Here is a 12,456-nt window from a genome sequence, read left to right on the forward strand (position 1 = left end):
TAACTAAATTCTCAGTCACCCATCAAGTAAAGACGAAGTATAAAAGAACAGCCCCCTTAACAGAAATAGCACGTAACAATGGCTTTCAAGAAATAATCGTTGGTAATATACGTAAATAAAAGTTCATAGTTGCGACTCAACAGATAAGAAGAAATGAAGAACAGCACTCTACATTATATTTACATTCTGTTGTCGAATATCCCACAAAATAAATGTTTTATACTGAAAGTTCACTCTGAAGATTACTCTATGAACACAAAATACATTAGTGGAGCAGTATCTTTGCATATTAATTTACACTATGAAAAATTTGTGACAGCAGGAATGTACGAAATACTACGCACCTTTTGCAGTAATTGCCATATATGCTAGACAATAAGATATTCTAAATCTAGATTTAAAGAAGGTACAGAGTTATAGCTCAAATATATCGCTTAAAAATCGTGTTTCATTGCTTATCTTAGTCAAGAAAAACAGGTCCTTTCTGATTACAAAGACACTCTTAGAATTCAACGCATCTTTGAGAAGGGAATTCTCATGTACGTTTAGTGATGAAATCGAAATACATAACTATCATCATGATCGAAAATAATCCTAATGAACATGTCCATATTGACACAGTTATTGGTATTTGTACCATGGTTTGAACTACTAATTTCCGTCTTATATACTTCTAACTGCCTTTACAAAAGAAACCAAGTCAGGACCTGTCAACTAACGTCTATTGTATTATTACCACTACAGTAACTTATCTTGCAATAATGTTTTAGCTCCAATAGCATGCCCTGAGTGGCTGAATTTTACAGGGCTGACGATTGGGTGCGTTTAACACTAAAATTTCCAGTTTTAGCTGCACCAGTGGGCTCTCACGAATTATTATGGTCGAACATTTCTAAGCGGACCCGCTAGTATCGTCACCAAGTTCGTCTACTGGCTATAACATTCTATAAGATTTTAACGCTAATCCATGACGAGACAAGTTTCTGTCGCCTTTCTTAATTACTGCAGATACATCAACCATACGAACAGAACAATATTTGAACAAAAAATAACTAATTGGCGAAGGAATGAGTCGAGTACTGCTTCTTTGCACTTTGTCATACTCCACAGGGCCCTCATAAGGAATTTTCATGCAATATATTATTCTACAGCCGCCACATCAAATCTATTTTTCAAGATAAAGTTTAAAACTTCAAAGCCATATGTTGAACAACTCTCCACGTCATTGTTATGACAACTGATGTCCAGACGCTAGTCCGGTACCAGTTTCTTAGACAAATAATGCAAATTAAACATGCTTCATTACGTCTTGAAAAGAAATCACCTGACAGCAACGCATGTCTGACTTAATTACATTGCGCAGCAGTTCAAATGGCTCTGAGCACTGTGGGACTTAACATCTGAGGTCATCAGTCCCCCAGAACTTCGAACTACTTAAACCTAACTAACCTAAGGACATCACATACATCCACGCCCGAGGCAGTCGCGCGGTTCCGGATTGAAACGCCTAGAACCGCTCGGTCACATCGACCGGCACAGCCTGTTCCGGAAACCATCTTGTACTCGGACGTGCGCCACTTCGCTGTCCAGTGAGCTTGTAGTTCATGGCGATTCTTGACAGACGATCTTGCTGCATTCTTTCTAAATGGTGACTGCTTTCCAAATCGAAAATCTGTATCTCTTGTCTTATTTATGAGATTCGGTCTTTGTCAATCAGCGTGCAGCCTTTGACTACCCTGAGAAATTTAATCTCCGCTGACTTAATATTCCTTCTGTCTGCCTTCGAGAGTACTCAAGTCTCACTGTCATATAATACTATCGGTGCCACTATTGTATTATAAAGCTTGAGTTAAGTTTCCTTACTGGTTTTGTATTTCAGAGATCCATGAATTGTTCCATGTATACTTACAAATTTGCATTCTGTGTCACGATCTGCTATTTGGAGTATTTCACATCAAAGGTGGTTAAAGGTGGATACTTACCTGCTCAAATATTTTACCATTTATCTCAATTTTTTTCTTATCGTGTGTTTCCACAGAAATGGCATTACCTTTGATTTACTTGGAGATATTTTCCGTTCTTATTCCTCTGCTCGCCGGCCGTGGTGGCCGTGCGGTTCTAGGCGCTACAGTCTGGAACCGGGCGACCGCTACGGTCGCAGGTTCGAATCCTGCCTCGGGCATGGTTGTGTGTGATGTCCTTAGGTTAATTAGGTTTAATTAGTTCTAAGTTCTAGGCGACTGATGACCTCAGAAGTTAAGTCGCATAGTGCTCAGAGCCATTTGAATCATTTTGAAGCATTTGAAACTCTGCTATTTTTCGTAATACGTATAGCTCCATTTGTAAATTGTCTTATGTCTATTGCACAATAACAACATTGCTTTAATATAAATTACTTCTTAATCTACACTGTGGTGAGAATATTATACCTCAAGTGAAAACTTGTTTCCGTCTTACTATGACCTCGTCCACATAGGTACAAAAATTGCTGGAAGCAGACAGCAACCTTGCCCTACTCCTTTATTTGTTGCTTCACTGTGCCTTAAACACAGTAGTGTTTTGATATAGACTTCTGATCGCTTTTGCTGGATTATTGATAATACTTTTCTGATCAAAATTTCCCAGAGCACGTCTCTATTCTGGCTGGCAAATGCCTTTTGAAAATTGATGAAGGCAATATAAGTGTCCAAACTGAATTCCCTTCTTTTCTCATCTTTCTGTGTCCATACATCTAGATGATAGTTACAAGGAATTCAGCTGTTTAGTAAGAAATAACACCTTCAAGTGGATCAAATGGCGCTAAGCACTATGGGACTTAAAATCTGAGGTCATCAGTCCTCTAGACGTAGAAATACTTAAACCTAACTTAATCTAAGGACATCACACACGTTCATGCCCGAGGCAAGATTCGAACCTGCGACCGTAGTAGCAGCGCGGTTCCAGACAGAAGCGCCTAGAACCACTCGGCCACAGCGGCCGACCCCTTAAAACACCTGCAGCCATATCTTTTCATTTAATTTATTTACGCAACCAGTTATGGTGTCCCATCACGGGAGGTCCCTTGACCTTAGGAGGAATCCAATTTCGTGGGCTATCATTAACAAGAGCCGATATAAAACAACCGGTGTCCGTAGATGTCTGGTTTACACAACACTATCACTTCGTTAATCATTCGATGACTTCTTTTCTCAAATACTTGTGTCACTACGAAAGTGGCATTTACTGTAGAGATGTCCCATATAAAGCCCGTCTGTTTTCGCTGATGATGAAATCTTTCATCTATTAGTTTTGCGATTACTACCATCTTTCCCCAGTATCCATAACAATCAGTGTCCCCTGCAAGTAGGGACGTAGTCCATGCCTTCCCATGGTCTGATACTGGATAGAATATTAATATGAGATCCAGATGGCCAGTTAATATTTATCTCGCGCAGTAGCAGGTGCAAACTCTTTTCATTTATGCAAGCTGGGAAATCAGCGCTGTGTCAGTCAGTTTAGATGAGGTGAAAGAAAATTATGTGAAACACTCATATTGGTACTGATTACACTAGAAAATATTATACTTGAATTTCATACAGGTAAAATTTACTTGGTTGATAATTTCTTTTGCTATCTCACATTTGATTAAAAAATTGAAATAATGATTTTTGCACAAACAAGTCTTTTATTAGTTGTTTACAGCCACGTTAGTAAATAATGGTAGTAGGAATGCAATGCCAATTTTGGACGCAAATTCAACTGTGAACATTAGGTTGCCTAAATGCAGGGGCAAATGCGCAGGTAAGCACACGATGTTACAACTGTGAGTTGCCTAGATGTATGGGGCAAGATTCTGCAAGAACCTGATACACAGTTTCTTTAGCAAAGTTCCGCATCATCAGCAAAAACATTTTGTCTTATCATCAGTTAATTTCAACTCATATATGCGCATACAGTGCCAGATGTATGTAAAAATATTCACAACACTGTAGTGTCATGTTCAAAGGTATCTGAATTATACGAATTTTGCGTCATTTTGAAAAGGATCCAAACGGTATGAATCATTTATTAAACATGTTTAAAGATACTGACAGTATTTGAACATCAAAAATACATAAGCGCCTCTCCCCCCTTTACACACACACACACACTTGGATGCACAATCACTACCTAGCATTTTACCAGCCATTAAAACGAAATGTTACCAGCCATTAAAACGAAAAAGCCGATCGCAGTGCACTATATTTTATCAGCCATTAAAACTAAACTGACAGTCAGTATGCAGCCGTCATCTTGGCTATGTTCGAAAGTATCTCAACCATTTCAATTTTGCGCCATGTTCAAAAGTATCTGTTATTTATTAAAATACTGAGAGTTCTGGAGTAACAGTACATCCACATTGGTACTATTTGTCAAAAATACGTAATCAGCAAAATTCTGCCACAGTTTTATAACTGATAGACAGTGTGAAAATAAAAAAATAAAAACATACAATACATTACTTTACAGGTTAAGCTGCACCTGTCAATGAGCATGGTTCGATCTTTTTACAATACTTGGTGCAAGACGCAATGGATTCTGAAATTAAAATATTTCCACATGTAAATTATCTGAATTATTTATCAATACACACCTGACACTACCACTGAACTAACTTACAGTTTAAGCTGCAGCGCCAACGATCGTAATTTGATAATCGTACCACAGTTGATGTAATTCACTATGGAGCCCCTAATCAAATTTTTCTGCATGTAAATTGTGCTATAACAGTTCAAAATATATGTCGATAAAATAAGGTGCCGCTGCAATACTCGTATTCTATAGTTCTTCCTAGCCTAAATGAGGCAATGTTACAAAAATGAAATGACCAAGCACCATTCCACGGAGGAAGAAGATAATGCATGAAGATAACTATAATGGTAACATTATTACCGCACCTAAAATGTCTGATTAATGTTCTTCAAAAACATGTTGGCCAAAATAGCGTTTCAAGTACAGGAAAAATGCAGTTATTGTATAACTTATATCTGACACCTGAAGCATGACTGTGGACTCTCAAATTAAGTTCTATATTGCTATAACGACATCTAAATTATCTGTCTTTTTATTTAGCTGTAATACACACATGTAGCAAAAATGGCCTGATAATGAGCAAGTTGACACATCATCTAAGGTCTAAATGAAGCTATGCACAAAAACGAACCTGACCAACCCTGTAAGCACACACACACACACACACACACACTTATGTGTGTGTGTGTTTTTTTTGTCGTCGTAGAAATACTGTGTGTACTTTTGGGAGATGAAATTTACTGCCGATGAGGCAGAAGTTTTGAGGACGAGGCAGAATTTTTGGTGATGAAATTGTGTATCAGTCTACTGCTGACACAGCATTTCCCGTCTGCATCTAAGCCAGCCATACATGTGACGTTATGAATTTGCTCCTGTATGTAGGCAAGCGAAAAGTCGAAGTTCAATTTATGTCCACAATCTTCATTGCACCCTATTCGTGTTGAATACCTTCATTATTGAATACTTTCCATTTTATTTTAATCTTATTAATTCATTAAATCATAAGCTGCACAACAAACTATTGTACAATTAAATAATAAATCTTAAATGCTGTGTTTTAGGCTTTTAAACCGAAAATTTCTCTAAAATTCTATTTTTGCATGTGAGCTTTGAAAAAATTTCTCATGTTATGGCCCACAACAAATGTTAAGCCTGGGAGTCTATAGAACATAAATATGGCCCTGTATGGGAGGAGCGTGGTAACCACCATTTAAAGTTTTTACCATCGTATGAATTATCAACAATTAGAACTGGCAGTTGCAGGTTCTGGTTCATATGTGTCTCAAAACTGTGTATTAATTATTGCAGTTCACGCTAAGAAGTTAAAGGCGTCGTATTACAGATTTTAATGTTTAGGCCTCTAGACAGAATAAATTTTCGCGATGCACTCCACATTTTACACTTAGCGGTGGAAGCTGAAAACCACATAGCGACATTCAGCAGCAGCAGAACTAAGTACGAACTACATTATCATTAACCTTAATTTAAACTAATAGTTTCCAGAGTTTGAGAGTATATTGGGAATACTACTGCTTCGCTTAGCAGTCTGCATGTTCCTATGGGAGGTGCAACAACAAAAGAATCCTTTAACGTGTTTTCTTCAACATAGATATAGAAATTAAATTTTAGCTTCATACATAGTTTATACTTGCATCCTGCGTTATGATCTCTGTCTTCTCTAATGACAGAGTAGCCTGGGAGAGTGAAAAGTTCGTTCGGTTTTATCCATGTTTCGGTGATGGCACAAATATCTACATTACTTTTGAACAGAAAATGTCGAAGGTTATCTTTGTTTGGCTTGAGCAATCTTGCGTTCCATCGGGTGATTTTATTATGCTATTTTTGGGTGTATTACATGTTGGTGGCAGATGGTACTTTCTTGAGTGGCGACGAAGCCATCACTTCCTCCGTTTTCTGTCGGTGATCGTCTCCTTCCTCCTCCGTGCGATGCCACTGGCGTCTCTGCTAGGGCTGCAGGTCTCTTGCTGCAGCTCCATGGACTGGTGGAAGATGTCTGTGTACACCATGTGATCAGAATTACCCGGACACCCCTAAAAAACATACGTTTTTCATGTTAGGTGCAGGTACTCCATATCAGCGACCTCAGTAGTCATTAGACATCGTGAGAGAGCAGAATGGGGCGCTCTGTGGAACTCACAGACTTCGAACGTGGTCAGGTGATTGGGTGGCACTTGTGTCATACGTCTGTACGCGAGATTTCCACACTCCTTAAACATCCCTAGGTCCAGTGTTTCTGATGTGATAGTGAAATGGAAACATGAAGGGACACGCACAGCACAAAAGCTTAAAGACCGACCTTATCTGTTGACTGACAGAGACCGCCGACAGTTGAAGAGGGTCGTAATGTGCAATAAGCAGACATCTATCCAGACCATCACACAGGAATTCCAAACTGCATCAGGATCCACTGCACGTGTTATGACGGTTAGGCGGAAGGTGAGAAAACTTGGATTTCATGGTCGAGTGGCTGCTCATAAGCCACACATCACGCCAGTAAATGCCAAACGACGCCTCGTTTGGTGTAAGGAGCGTGAACATTGGACGATTGAACAGTGGAAAAACGTTGTGTGGAGTGACGAATTACGGTACACAATGTGGAGATCCGATGGCAGGGTGTGGGTTTGGCGAATGCCCGGTGAGCGTCATCTGCCTGCGTGTGTAGTCTCAGCAGTAAAATTCGGAGAAGGTGTTGTGTTTTTCATGTTTTATGGAGGGGGCTAGCACCCCTTGTTGTTTTGTGTGGGCACTATCACTGCACACGCCTACAGGGATATTTTAAGCACCTTCTTGCTTCCCACTCTTAAAGAGCAATTCGGGGTTGGCGGTTGCATCTTTCAACACGATCGAGCACCTGTTCATAATGCACGACCTGTAGCGGAGTGGTTACACGACAACAACATCCCTGGAATGGACTGGACTGCACAGAGCCCTGATCTGAATCCTAAAAGACACCTTTGGGATGTTTTGGGACGCCGACTTTCTGCCAGGCTTCACCGACCGACATCAATAACTCTCCGCAGTGCAGCGCTCCGTGAAGAATGTGCTGCTATTCCCCAAGAAACCTTCCAGCGGCTAATTGAACGTATGACTCCGAGAGTGGAAGTTGTCATCAAATGGTTCAAATGGCTCTGAGCACAATGGGACTTAACATCTGGGGTCATCAGTTCCCTAGAACTTAGAACTAACCAAACCTAACTAACATAAGGACATCACACACATCCATGCCCGAGGCAGGATTCGAACCTGCGACCGTAGCGGTGGCGCGGTTCCAGACTGAAGCGCCTAGAACCGCATGGCCACACCGCCTGGAGAAGTTGTTATCAAGGCTAAGGGTGGGCCAACACCATATCGAATTCCAGCAATACCGATGGAGGGCGCCACTACATTGTAAGTCATTTTCAGCCATTTGTCCGGATAGTTTTGATCACATAGTGTATATCTACGTTGTGGGACGCGGTGATTGCGTCGCAAATCAGTTCAACGGCGGGTGCATGAAGTGCATTAGTATCCATTGCGACACTGTGCGGCTGGTTTTGCGAAGTTTGGGGTGTAGAGGGGCTGCAATAGCCACCGTCCATGGCGGTGATCGCAGCGTAGTAAGTTTTAACGATCTGTCAGGGCCTATAGAAGTAGAACAAATACCGGAACGAACAATCACTGTGTACAGTGCGTGAGCTCTAGGCAAGTAGATAGTATTTACATCTTAGCGTGTCGATGTTGTCTCTTCCTCTTCCCAAAGCGAAATGCAGAAATGATGTTCAAACAGTGCACTGTAGGATTTTTGTTATTAGTAGTGATGGTGTCATGACTTGTCGTTAGGCGCCAGTACTGGTACGGCGACATGAGGTTCAAGACCATGTTTTACTTTCCATTACAGTTGCAGACAGCCAGCATGAGTCTGGAGGAGATGAGCAGGGCTTTACTCGTAAAGCAGTTTTGATACAGCAACAGCAATGGTGCTGCTCCTGTTCAGGAGTATTGACACATTAAATGCATACAAAGAGATCCTCTTTCAGCACCGGGGTTGAAGAACATGATTCGTAAGTTCTAATTAACTGGCGATTTGGGAATTGCTTTGGGAGATCGCCTGATTTGAACCCGTATTATTTCTGGCTTTTGGGTTACCCGAAGGACAGGGTTTAACACATGTTGGAGGTCGAAGATGAACAGAGAGAGAAAGCCAACAGCCTACAGGCAGCAGTAGAACAATCGCTATAGTTGGAGTCACGAACGATGGCGGTCGAGTTTAGGCTTGTTCTGCACACCTACGGCACGCACTCTCTGATAGCCAATGGGGGTTCAGGAGTGTTCTGAGTACTCTGCTCTGAATGCCGTAGCTAATGTAAGCATTGAACGTGATCATAGCGTTTTGTTTAGTGAATTTTTATTTCATTTGTTGCGAGTTGGCATCCTGATGGTGGTGGTAAGTGGTCATTCCGCATAAGCAAGGGAGAGACAGACCACAACTTTCGCTTGGAACCGTCAACAACTGTAATCCTCGTCCATGGCGCGAACCCCCATCGTTCGTGGATCTGACTGTTGTGTGGTTCCAGGATGCGATGGATGTAGACGTGCGTCATATTGAGTAACGTTGGTAACCTGGAACGTAGCTATGGTAATCAGTTAACAAATGTTGCTTTCTCATGTTGAAATTAAAATGTGTTTCTTTCGGTAGTTTATTCGTTATTTCTGTACCTCGTGTTCTTAAAATGCCTCCATGAAGTTTCAGTGTCTAACCATCACTCGTTTTTCATGGGAGCCCTCTCAACTATCGAAAGTTTAATTACAACCGCACTCTAATACCTAGGTACTGACATAATGTTGGGTTCTTGGAGGGAGGGGCGGGGGAGGGGGCGGTCTCAGTTTTTTTCTTTCACCTCGTCCCCTCAACCTGCCTCAGATATAGTTTACTGATACTTCCGCTTTTAATGTACCATAGTACACCTAGGATTTAATGACAATAACATACATAAAATGTTTTAATATAAGAATGATAGCTTGCTTACATCAACGCTTAACACTTTGTTCTAGCATAATATACTAGAATACTAATTTACACAATTAAACATCAAAGTGTTCTCTCACCATAGGTTTTGCAGGCTATGGTTATGTAAGCCTTTTACTGAGAGGAATGGTGTTTCTGTCCATGCTTTCTACCTGTGACTGGGAAAATCAGTGCTTCTGTTATTTTTCTTAAGTGGAGGCTTTTTTTTCCTTTCTCTCTCGCCTTACTCTACTTCTTGTGATTGTTCTTGGGTCCACAGCTAGAACTGCCAGTGTCCGTTTCGTTATTGATAGCATGTATGACCAACCTCTGTATGGGCATCTTTACGGATAAGTGGGCTTTCTGACTGATGTTTCCGACCATTTTGTATGGGGCTTCCGACCAAGCAGTTTTGCACTGTGGATTTTCTCAGCAGACCCTCACCAACTACAGATTTACTCCAGCCGTTCGCTAGTAGCTGATGTGTAGTCACCGACAATCAGGCTGCAACTTTAGGAGTATATGAACGAGTTATCTGTCCACCTCGGCGTGGCATTGAAAAGAGAAGAATTTATTTGTTGGGTGGCTGAACGGTAGCGCCCCCAGGGTCTATGGCGCACAGCTACGTGGCTGGCTAGCTGACTAGTTCCGGTCAGCCAGATGCAGAAGCGAGGAGCATGGAAACGAGTAAATCCCGACGGTGGGATTTTTGACGGCAATGTTACAAGAAATGTCGGAGTGTCTGATCAGCTGAAAGATGCTTCTTACAGCTCTTTGAGGATATATAATAATTTACAATCCAATATTGAAGCAAGTCTGAATACATCAGCGATCTCCGATGAATGAAGTACATCCCATGACACACCGATATTTCAATATCTTTAAAAGTACAGAAGTTAACAGTTTGCAGAAGATAAACATTTACATAATGAACCTATGAATTAACATCTTTTAGCCGCTTCATGCGATTTCAACAAACAATATCTCAGATGATAGCATTACAATATAGTTATCCGTCTTTTATATCTTTTTCATTATGCAAATGTTTGTCAAATCGTCGTCTTCTCCATACTTACACAGCAAATGAACACAGTATCAATATCACACACTCTCATACTTGTGTCTTTATTTAATGAACAGTTTACTATTTGGCTAGTAATTTTATTTAAATATTGATTGCAAGTGCTATTAAAGCTATGCTAATTTAAAAGTTGTCAATCATATGTGTTAGTGGACATCGCAGTTGAAAAGGAGACCAGAAAATCCTTTATCAAGAAGGCATAAATAACCGTTTAAATAATATTTAACGACAATCTGTTGTCATTTATCGTGAATGAACTTGGGCAAGAATACTGGCTTGTTTATCTGTGGACAATTCTGTATTTATAATGATCATAAATTATGTTTATAACGTTTATTTGTAGAAATATTGTTCTAATATATTAGTTTAGTCCAGAAAGTGGTCAAGCGGGTCAAATTATTATTGTAGAACATAAGAACGATGTTTTTCGTTGGGATGGCCTTCAGCCAATCGAAAAGCAGACAGTAGCAGAAGACTATGGGAATCAAGTGGAGACAGGGGACTTACGAGGGAACAGCTCAAGGTAACGATTCTGGAGACTTTTGTGTTGAGTGAAGGAAGAAGACTAACCTGTATGTAGTAAAATGCATGATTCAGTCGTGTGGGTGTGTGACTTTGAACAGTGAATGGTGAATGGCTACTACCATACTTTAACTTTTGAAGGAACTCTATATTTCCAGAGGTCTGATAGTGTTGCAGAGTAGAATTCTGTATTCGCTTGATTTATGGAACTGTTGCGATTCTCGTAACACTCTTAACATAACTTTACAGCATTTGCTAAGGATATTTTCTGCCCGTATTTTAACCAAATATCGCAGCACCCGTTTTTTTGAGATGTCATTTCTTGAATAAACATAATTCAACATAATTCTCAGTCGTCTACTTCAATTACACACATTAAAATAGAGACTTGTTACTGAATTATCATTTAACTTTTATTTTGTGTTTCTGTGAATTTTATTAACTCGCAGTTCTAGCCAACGCATAGATTACTTGACTTCAGAAACACAGCTATTATTATTTGCAGTGAATTAGCTTCATGGCACGAAAGCAGACGTGAGCGGCTCGATCCTATGACTACAATGAGATACTTTTTTTACAACAGAGCCGTGCATAGCCAAAGTACCTAACGTATGAGTAAAGACAGATAAAGATGCAACTGGTTTGCTCGTACCGAGTGCTGCTTAAAAGAGCAGCCGGCAGTAGCCATTAGGTAACGTCGCTATGTAGTGCCATAGCCAACATCCTTCATTTTCATATAGCTTCACAGGCTTAACCTACTTGGGTTCTATACATTGTGAGTAATGGAAATAATTACAACAAACGACAAGCCGTGTCTTCTCAGGAAGGTCATCACTGGCAGCTACCCAGAAAGTGTGATGAGTATGAGTACAAGAATTGGTTTTGTGTAAATTCCGAATGGAGTCAATGGCTACAGGAGTATAAAACTCCCAAATGTCATAGAGCTCTACACCAACTTTGCTGTCCATGTGATGAAGCGTAGATTAAGAAACGAATGCATGTCTGCCTTGAAAGGCGGTGACCGTTGTCCAAACCTTTGAAGAGGATTTGAAAGATAAAGGTTTATATTTCATCATAAATATGTCTGATTGTGAGAACTCTAAGCATTGTATAAAGCAAGAAGGGAAGCTGTTGTGATGACCCAGAACTGTGACACTAGTTCGGAGATTCAACTAAGCGAAGACATTTTGAAATTAACTGAACGTACTAGATTTTTGAAAACTGGAAGTGGGTCTGTTCCTAACACAAAAATTATGGTGTTCCGTTGCTATGAAGTGGAGAGTATCCTGTGTGAAAA

The sequence above is a fragment of the Schistocerca gregaria genome, chromosome X, assembly GCF_023897955.1.
Source record: "Schistocerca gregaria isolate iqSchGreg1 chromosome X, iqSchGreg1.2, whole genome shotgun sequence".
NCBI lineage: Eukaryota > Metazoa > Arthropoda > Insecta > Orthoptera > Acrididae > Schistocerca > Schistocerca gregaria.